Source organism: Eurosta solidaginis, chromosome 4, assembly GCF_040869045.1.
Source record: "Eurosta solidaginis isolate ZX-2024a chromosome 4, ASM4086904v1, whole genome shotgun sequence".
Lineage (NCBI taxonomy): Eukaryota > Metazoa > Arthropoda > Insecta > Diptera > Tephritidae > Eurosta > Eurosta solidaginis.
The window spans coordinates 97,175,674-97,186,410 of NC_090322.1; the positions used below are offsets into that span (position 1 = coordinate 97,175,674).

At 39.1% G+C, this 10,737-nt stretch overlaps 1 long non-coding RNA gene across 1 annotated transcript; it reads left to right on the top strand.

The window, feature by feature from the left end:
• Positions 1-1,126: 1,126 nt before the first annotated feature.
• LOC137248076 (uncharacterized) lies at positions 1,127-7,753 on the top strand. The gene is made up of 3 exons (XR_010952055.1): positions 1,127-1,350; positions 6,436-6,616; positions 6,687-7,753. It is a non-coding gene; the product is annotated as an uncharacterized lncRNA (long non-coding RNA).
• Positions 7,754-10,737: the final 2,984 nt, after the last annotated feature.

Here is a 10,737-nt window from a genome sequence, read left to right on the forward strand (position 1 = left end):
GAACTGTCATTTCGATGACAGCTTGAAAAGTCGATGTGTTAGTGGAGAGCGAAAAAAGCTTTGAATGTGTGGGTGAATTAGCTACCTCCGTCTTGTAGGGTACTTATTTAATGCAGGCTTGTACCCTACAAGACGGAGGTAACCAGTTCACCCACACATTCAAAGCTTTTTTCGCTCTCCACTAACACATCGACGTTTCATGCTGTCATCGAAATGACAGTTCATTAATTATTCCGGAAAACATTGAAACGCAAAAAAAATATAAATTGTTTACAACGAAAAATATCTTGTGCTTTTAGTTGTGTCATGTGACGGAAATTAAAAATTTTGTTGCAGAGAACACCTTTTTGCGTTGGCGACCTTCGCCCAAAATAACATTAAGTTAATTTGAGTTGTGACATGTGACGGAAATTAAGAATATTGCTGCAGAGACCATCTTTTTGCGTTGGCGGCCTTCGCCCAAAATAATATTAAGGGTAAAGTTTTACAAGACGGTACACCACCTAATTTAAAAATATCAAATAATAATAAAAACGGAGCTCGAGGCGCGCCTTTTGATTCCACGTTTGATAATTTTTGATAAAAATTGGGTGGTGCACCGTCTTTTAAATCGTTACCATATTAAGTTGTATAGAATCGACGGGATGGCCTACAAGGTTTTATGTCAACTAAATCGCTCCCGATATGGTCGGGCTAGTACCTTAATGGTTCCCAGAACGTACCCGATCTGCATCCGGCAAAGGACCACCAAAGTCGATAACGGGGAGTGTCCTTATCGCTACAACAACAGCAACATTATTTACTTTCTGATTTTCATTCATACGTATGTGCATTTTTAAATAATAAAAAAAATGTTATATTATTCTAATAGATAGCATCTCCGCCGGGTTGCGATTCAGCTCAGAATATGCCAAAATTAAAGGATATCTACAAAAACAAGGTACTTTACAAGCAACATGCTTTGGAATACGGTACCAAACTGGTTGGATGTATTTCCCTAAAAAAGAGTGGAACTACGCCTCTTGGTTTGCCAGTATTTGCTTCGGTAATTTATATTGATTTGTAGTGATTAAAAATTGCAATAGTAGATAATGTAATGTGAATTAAAATTGAATAGGTAGCCGGAGCAAAAAAGGCAACTGATCGGCATGCAACTGTTATTTATGTGGTGCCACCGGCAGCTGCTGCTGCTATCCTAGAAGCTTTAGAAGCAGAAATGTCTTTGATTTTTTGCATCACCAAAGTTGTGCCATAACATGATAGGGTTCGCGTTAAGCACGCTCTCTTAAGGCAAAAAAAAAATCGCGTCTAGTCAGGCCCGATTGTCCAGGAATCATCGCAACAGAAAGGGTAAGTAAATTGGCTACCATATTAAATATATAAGCAACATGTATGAATTTTTTAGTGATAATTTGTCATGCTCTTGTTGATAATCAACTGAAGAATGCAAATACGACAGAGTTCGAAGTTCATGTGAAAACCAATTAATTTTTTTAATTAGCATTTGGAGAGAAAAATACATATGTATGTATGCATAGAACTGCATAGAAGGGGAGGAAAAATTAATTATTATCAGTAGATTTGCAAGATTTTTGCCATTTTCCCTGCATCGCAGTTGTCATTACATTGCGTTAAGAGAGGACATCAACACCTTACTACCCACAGCCAGTTAAAATTATTGTAAATTTTGCTCTTTTCATCACTGTTTCAAAACGTGGAAAGTTATATATCGAGTATTCCATGGAGAATGGTGCATTTTAGCAGACTTTCGCATTGCCGGCATTATTAATATTCAATCCCTAGAAGGTTTAATGTAGTCATATCAATAGTTCCCGAGATGGTGGGGCTAGTACCACAATGGTGCTTGTTACCGGAACGTAGATAGATAGATCATTTATTGAGGATTGCACAGTGACTTGCACATCTCCTTCACAGCACCTCATCCTAGCCGACTTCCTTGATGAACCCCAGCAGTGTTCTTTGCTTGAGGGATTAAATGTGGGAATGCTCTGGCCATGGTGAGCCCATAAACTTAGCCCTACGTCTTGAAATTGCGCCGCAATCTAGAAGGATATGGTCCACCGTCTGCTGATCCATCACAAAGTCGGTATGTGTTGTTCGATATTATACCCAGCTTTTGCATGTGACTGTTCAGCCTACAGTGTCTTGTAAGAATAGCCGTTAGGGTTCTTAGGTTATCTTTTTGAGAGGCCTATTAATGCCCTATATCGAGTTGTGCTGTAACCCCCTAACAGTAACTTAGATTGACTCAGGCCTGGCATATTGCGCCAGTGTTCTCTCTTTTCCCACCCTTCTGCTAATAAATGCCCCTGTGGGCCAACTGGCAGGAACGGCTCTAGATCGATGGGTCATGCAGTTGCTGCCTCTCTTTCCGTGTTGTCCGCCTGCTGTTGTTGTAGTAGCAGTGCTTCGCCCCATCCAATCGGTGCGACCGATCACAAATTGACATCAATGTCCTCTAACGGGAGTCCAAAGAAACTTTCTGTTTCAACAGGGGTCGGCCATAATGAGAGGAGTGTTAGAGGCGTTGGTTGCACAATACAGTTAAAGAGATGGTTGCTGACATGTGGGGACACATTACAAGCAGGACAATGTTTTGTATGTCGGGGTTGATTCTGGATAGGTAAGAGTTTAACCTGTTACGTTATCCAGCTCGAAGTTGAGCTAGAGTGACTACTCTCGTTTCCCTAGGAGAGTGCGTTCCTCCTCTGCTAGTTTTGTTCTTTGAGTACAGGAATCACCGGCATAGAGGTCCGACGCCTGTTTGTGGAGTTCACTGAAGACATGCTTGTGTTTTTTAGCTTCATACGGCTGTGTTCTCAGGTGCCGTATTTCCTCATAATGTAATGCGGCCGTGAACAACAAGAGCCACAAAAGATTTAGAAAAGTTACGAGGACGCTGGATTTTGGAATCTAGCCCAGAGCAACCTGTCCGATGCAACCATCCCTTGCACGTGAAACACTGACAAGAGTATTAATTTTTTTCATTTAATTTATTTATTATTACGGCTGTTTAGGCCCAAAACTTAAACTACTAAGTACAATTCATTGTTATAATCACTTATTTCTATTGAATATGCTGTTGGAATGCCATGTGATTCCGATCAGCATATTTACTAGCGTGACAGAGGGACGAGTCTGGGAGCCACTCATTAAAGGAAGGTTGGAAAGGACGCGTTTCCAATCCTCCAGTGCTCCCAGCTTAAGGCAACAAAATTTGGAACTTATATTTTTCAATTATATGTGTATTTTAAGCTTTCGGAATGTATTAGTCTCCGATCAATGCAGCTAAACATGTCTTTGGATGTTGGAAATTGAAAATAAGTGTATCCAATCACCCCTCAACTTTGTTTAGTAAAGACGCTGTCGGAAAGCATGAAGATTCCGATTAGCACAGCTCAACATATAATGGGAGGTTGAAAAGGACGTGTTTCCAATCCCCCTTGCTCCAACTTTTATTTGGCCTTATTTTCGTTATTTTTGTTACACATTATATAATTTTATTGTTATATTTATGCTGTCGGAATGCGAATGATTCCGATCATCAACAGTAAATACCAGCTGGAAATACCGAATTCCAGCGAAATTAGTTGTTGGAACTGTCTGGAGTTACAGGTGGCGACCGATTTTCTTTTCCTTAGGGCCGGATGCATTGTATTTTGCTGCTACCATTATTACCATTCCCTTTTCGCGCTCCAGTATCGGTATATCATGTAAAAAAATAAAAGAAAAAAAAACTATCTTATTGGAAGGGTTTTACAATGCTCCAATAAACTTTTTTTAAAAGTATTGAAGTTATTACTACTTTTTATGTGATTAGGAAGTTCATTGAAATATTTCAGGCCCTTATATATATGACCGTCCTAAAAAGATTCTTTTCCGGCAAACGCAGCAAACCCATTTCTCAGTACTGGGGTCAGGAGAAGGACCCGGATTGGGGTCGATACCTTCCCGGAAGAGGAGAATATGGCGCAGACCCTCTGCAAGGATCTGCTGGGGGGTTGACAATTTGTGGGAGAGACGCAACAAATTAAACATGGAGTCCGCCTGCTCATTGCCTAGGACCCAGGCCAACAGTACTACGTTGTGTGCTCCTAATTGATTCAGCTTTTCTACGCACTGAAGGACAAGTGCTGACTTTATTTCGAACGCCGCAAGTGCCTTTAGTGGAACCTGACTGCCTGACTGAGTATGGCAATTGTTTCATTGGGGTATCAGCGCTGAAGGTTCAGCTTAGCGAACTAACTTATGGCGAATACTTCCGCTCGAAAATGCTCGGATGTGCTTTTAGAGTTACTGATATTTTGTTTCTGGGTCCGAAAACTCTGGCTCCAATCCCCTCTGGCGTCTTCGAGCCATCTATGTACCTTCCGATCTTGAGCCTAGTAATACATTGCACCCGCCTATACCTATAAAGCCGTACCAAGAGACGGAGCAGCCCATTACATATTGGCACAACCGGAGCACTGCTGGACATCCATCCTATATGAAAGCTATGCATTCAAAAGTGTTTGTACCAGTGGCTGGTGCACACCGAACTGGACCAATGTATGCTATATTGAGGCCTGCACAAATACCAAGCTATGTTTATGTAAATAATGTTACTGCTAATGTCAATTTGCACGGTTGAGCACATACAGTACCTACGTTTATACAAGGTGGAACACCACACTACCTGCATGGCGCTGTAGCCACCGATCAGGTTGTTGTAAGAGATTAATTAAAATATGTTATTCATAAACACTGATTCTTATATTTTTATTATCATTAAACTGTAGACTAGACTCATGACGGGTATTCTTACTGGACACTGCCTTCTGGCGTCACATGCCTTTAAATTAGGCTTGGTCAGTGATAGCAGATGTAGGAAGTGCGAGTTGGAGGAGGAAACGATCGATTTCATTCTGTGCTCGTGCCCTGCGCTTGCCGGGCTAAGACTCCAGCTGACAGATGTAAGATCTAGAAGCAGCAAGTGGCTTAAGTTCTAGGAAGCCGCTAACCCGCTGGAGCCATGAGAAGCGTGGGTGCACTTTGGGTGTCCCAAGACAAGTTCCGTACCTGCTCCGAATAATTTGATAGATAGATAGATTAGATAGGGATCTGTTCTAGGTCCAACTCTTTGGAATGCGGTGTATGGCGGGGTGCTACAAAACCACCTTCCCGGAGGCACGGAAATTGTCGGCTATGCGGATGATATTGTCGTAGTAGCAGTGGCCAAGAAACTTGATCTGCTCCAAGCATTATGTAATGACGCCATGGGAAGAATAGAGGAATGGTTGACGAACACGGGGCTGGAGATGGCTAGCTATAAGACAGAAGTGGTTCTGATGAGCTCAAAGCGGACTGTGGATGAGTTGGTCCTAACCATAGGAGATTTTCAAATAAATTCAAAGCCCTCCTTGAAATATCTAGGAGTAATCATTGACTCAAAACTAACTTTTAAGGAGCACTTCAGGGCGGTGGGGGACAAAGTTTCTAGAGTTAGTGGAACCCTAACGCGAATAATGCCCAACATCGGCGGCCCAAGCGAAGCTACCCGTCAGCGATTATCCAACGTAACCAGCTCTATAATATTATATGCAGCACCATACTGGTCACAGATCTAAAATGGTCCACCAAAAAGATATACTAGCAGCCTACCGCATTACTGCTATACGAATAGCATGTGCTGTTCCGACGACGCGATCCATGTTTTATCCAGGAAAATCCCAGTAGATCTACTCTCAGGTGAAATGGCCGATCTGTATGGCATTGGATTCAGCCGACCATCTGAAGATGCTAAGAAAAGCGCAAGGTCACGAACAATAGTTAGGTGGCAAGAACGGCGGGAAGATTCGAGAAAAGAGCGCTGAACCTTCATGCTAGTCCGGAATATAGCGGAATGGTACGAGCGAAAACACGGCAAACTAAATTACCATCTCACACAGATATTGAGCGGGCACGGTGGCTTGAAGGGATATCTACATAAGCGTGGGATAGAGAAGGATCCTTTCTGTCCAAGCTGTCCGTCCGAATTGGACGGCGCAGAACATGTAATATTTCACTGCCCTCGTTTTCACGGCGAAAGACTGTCTGTAAACAGAGTTTTTGGAGAGGAACCTTCCATTAGGAATTTAGTTCCACGAATTTGCGGACAAATAGATTGTTGGATTGCTGTGAGCAAGATGGCCTTTATAGTAATGACGAAATTGATGATGCATGCCGAAAGGGAGCGTAGAGAAATGCGCATACGAAGTAGTGGCGACTAAATCGCCTTTGAAGTTACTTTACCAGGTCCTGATTCTAGTTATCTGAAATTTCTCTTGTGCCTTTGGAAAAGAGCTATGTGTGGAGCCCTATTTATGGAACACTTTTCGGCTTATATTAAAAACTTTTAATCTATTCTTACTGATATGAGTTTCTTTTTCATTCTAGGTAATTTGATTTTGACGAGGTGAGGATAGAAATATCCCAAATATTCCAGCTGTGGCTGTAAGAACATACATTTGCTCAAATTAGAAGAAAACTGCACGGTTGAGCACATCCAGTATCTACGTTTATACAAGGAGGAACACCACACTACTTTCACGGGGATGTAGCCACCGATCACGTTGTTGTAAGAGCTTATTTTAAATATGTTATTCATAAACACTGATTCTAATATTTTGTTTTGGTTTTTACTTTAGAGTCAACCTGTTATATAAGCGATGTCAGATATGCCTGTAACTTAAGCGCCTTCAGATGTAATAGTTACCGCGGACGCGGTCACAGGAGTAGTTCACTACGTGGGGATTACACTAATCAAGGACTTTCAATATCGGAAGGTTTTCCAGCACTATAACACACCAACAATATGTGCAATCACCCGAATAAATTGTACAACAAACGTTAACACCACATCATCAGCCAGCAACAACAACAACAAACGCAACAAGTTGAAACTTCTAAACAATTAATGACTAGTGAACCACCAACATATCCGCAATATGCGCAAACATCAACACCAACATGTGTCGCCTACTTTGCAACACGGTGAAGATGGCCAAGGCCATTCTGATTCTAATACTGATAAAGGCGAACCATTGGCAAATTTAAAAACTCAAACAGACCACGAAAAATGTTGATGATGGTATTAATTCTAGTACGGATAGTAAAGAATTTAAACCTAGGAAAAAAGCTAAACTTGATAAAAACTTAACCGAAGATGACAATGTTTCTAATTATAATACTAAGGAAGATGAACCTTTGATAAATATGAAGCTTAAAACAGAGTTATCAAAAAATGACGATGATGATAATGATGTTGATGCAAAGTCCAATGTTGAAAATGATGAAAATTATGAAACAGAATCTGAAAATAGTATGAGTGTGGATTATAACCTGAAGCAAAACTGTCATATCCGGTACGACCAGAATTAGATGTTAAGAAAAGAGCCTACATAAAGAGGCTCAGTATATTTATGGAATATTTATCATGAGACAATGCCCAATGTATGTATTTCAATTAAATTCAGCACATTGTTGGAAAAACCATCTAAACTTTATGCATCGTGTAGAGAAACCAGAACATTTACAATTTAAATATAACGAACGTGGTGCAAAATGTAAATTTTGTGATATTCAAGCAGCTACACCAAGCTTCAACAAATTATTGGACCATGAGATTTCTCATATGCCTAATAGTCATTATTTAAAATGTAAATTATGCGATTGGAAGACGAAAATACATTCAAGTGTGAATTTTTATTTACGTGTACAACACGCTGAAACAATTGATGTAACAACGAAAAGTTTAGAATTGTTTGTTTGTCCATATTGTAATCACAATGGTATTTACGCAAACACTTAATACATCTTTTCTATGTTTAGAATGTGGTGATTAATTTAGAACAAATACAAGTTTACGTGTACACCACAAGATTTGAACGGAAATATCTTGAGGGTATGGTTACACCTATGTGGCATCTACAAGATATTTATAATTACTAGTATGGAATGAATCCGGATATGGAAGAAAACGGAGGTGGCGAAATGAATCACCATGCTTCTTTGGATTCTGGTGATACTCCTGACATGCTTCCTAATTTCCCTACGTCTGATGTTACTATACCTACCAAACTAATATGACTGCAAACTGATGAGCAACACTACCAGCGCAGGAAAAATAAGAACTTCAAAACAAGGTTTCGGAAAGGGCACGACTATGAATAGACGTTAATGTATTTATATAGTTTATAAATATAAAAATTCACATATGTAAAGTTCGCTAGAGTAATAAGGCAATAATTTAAATTCTAAAAAAACATTGTATATATGAATAATTTATAATTAAATATTATCTGAACATAAAGGACGCGTTTCATTCATAGAAAAAGCGATTTGACAGAAGGTAACCGATACGGGTAACCGATAGACCAGTTACCCGTGTTGTTGTTGTTGCATATGTTTTGGTTAGCGATAACGAAAACATAACTGATGAAGTAACTTAAAAATGTAAATAACATCGAGCGAGAAGGAATGTCGAAAACACAATAGGTAAGAGCGAGAAAGAGAGTCACACGTACACTATTTTGAGAGAGCACATGCGTTACCTTTTTCACGACAGCAATGTAAAAGTCATTAAGACGATAATTGGTGAACAAGTTATTGATGACGATTAAGTAATCGATTAGGGAACGGGTACCTGTCTTGTAGGGTAGTAGAGATATACGCCGCCGGTAAACGCCGCCGCCGATTTTGGTCGTTTTTCGCACGACTCCGCCGAATGTCCGAAATATCGGCACGGCGGCGTCCGGCGCGTTACTATATTTTCTCGTTTAAGATTGTTTGGGCCACTTATTGTTCATGTCGAAAATTGTTCGGATATGGTTGAAAGTGGTATCAACATATGCGCAGCACTGCCAGTTATAAGAAACTAATTGCGAAATTTAACTCTAACTGTTCAAAAGTTATGTAAAAAAAAACAGGTGTTTTCGATGTCAGCTTAACACGGGCTTTGCATCGCCCAATTTACCAAGTTATTAAAACGAAACACTAAAAGAAAAGTTATAGAATAATTTATATGCTCACTTTATTTATTTATTTATTTATCAGTCTACAAATTAAACAATTATACAGACCAAATATACCGACACTTAAATCTCAGATGTAATACACGATATAAACAACATAAGCAGTCATCAATTTTAAAGTAATATTTAAACAGTATTGAATTAAACGCTTGACAATTTCAATTAAAAACTTAGAAGTAAGCAAAAGATAAAATGTTGAAAATGTGTTAAAATGTACTCATGAAGGAGCTAGTAAATAATAATTTATGAAATTGACAATAAAGCAAATTAATAGTAGATAAAATATATACAGAATAGAATTTATACAGAGGAAATTTGATTGCATACATAAAAAAATAATGATCACAACGCAATTTTGCAAACAAGTTTCAAGTAACTGGTATTTCAAATTTGAAACAGAGGGTTGAACAGTATATCACGGTTTAGCGTTCTTTGCTTCATTTCGAATTACAAATTTAATGTAGTTAAAAGGTATTTTTTAATACCAAGAAACGAGTCGCAGACGTCTAAAATTTTACAGTGTTTATTAAAATCACGACATAAACAGTGAAGTGGTTCGTGCATTTCATAATTCGAACTGCATGTAGCTACAAAAATTGATTGAAAATGTCTAGATGGCCTAATAGGAACGTTAAACTTAATTTCACCAAGCAAAAATGGACTATTAATTGACCCTCTTATTAATTTAACAATAAATAAGACACCCAGCATCTCCCTGCGGCTCTGGAATGTAGGTAGCTGTATTAGTTTTAACCGGCTGCAATAGGAGGGAAGATTTTTAGAAGGATCCCATGGTAAGTGTTTTAAAGCGAAAAGCAAAAATTGTTTCTGGACCGATTCCAGTTTGTCAGAATGAACCTGATAACGCGGATTCCAAATTATTGCAGCATATTCCAAAGTAGGTCTGACCAATGTGGTTAAAAGAGTTTTTGTAACGTATGGGTCATTAAATTCTTAAGACCAACGTTTAGCGAAAGCCAAAGTACCTTTCGCGCTATTCACGCAAGATTCAATATGAAGTTGAAAATCGAGTTTTGGGTCCATTGTAACGCCTAAATCAATAAAATTAGTAACTTGCTTGATTATATAGTCGCCAATAACGTAATCATGGGATTGGAAGGACTTCCTTGTAAAACACATGAACTTACATTTAGGTAGGTTTAGTGACATGGCGTTTACATTACACCAGTCACCAAGACTATTCAGATCAGCCTGGAGACATGCCCTATCCACGGGTGAGCGGATAGGCATTACAAGTTTGACATCATCAGCGTACATCAACGGCTTACAGCTCTTCAAAACACTAGGAAGGTCATTAATGAACAACAGGAACAAAACCGGACCAAGATGGCTGCCTTGGGGAACACCAGAAGTTACGTTTATGAACCGAGACCAACAATTATTAAATATAACTGTTTGTTTTCTTTCCCTCACATAAGAAGAAACCCAAGATAGAAGCAAAGGAGGAAATCCTAACCGATCAAGTTTGAATAAAAGTATAGAATGAGAAACTTTATCAAATGCCTTACTAAAATCAGTATAAATAACATCAACTTCATAATTAGTCTTAAAACTTTTGGATACAAAGGTTGTAAACTCGAGCAAGTTGGACACCGTTGATTTACCCTTGCAAAAGCCGTGTTGTGAAAAGTCAATTAATGAAGAT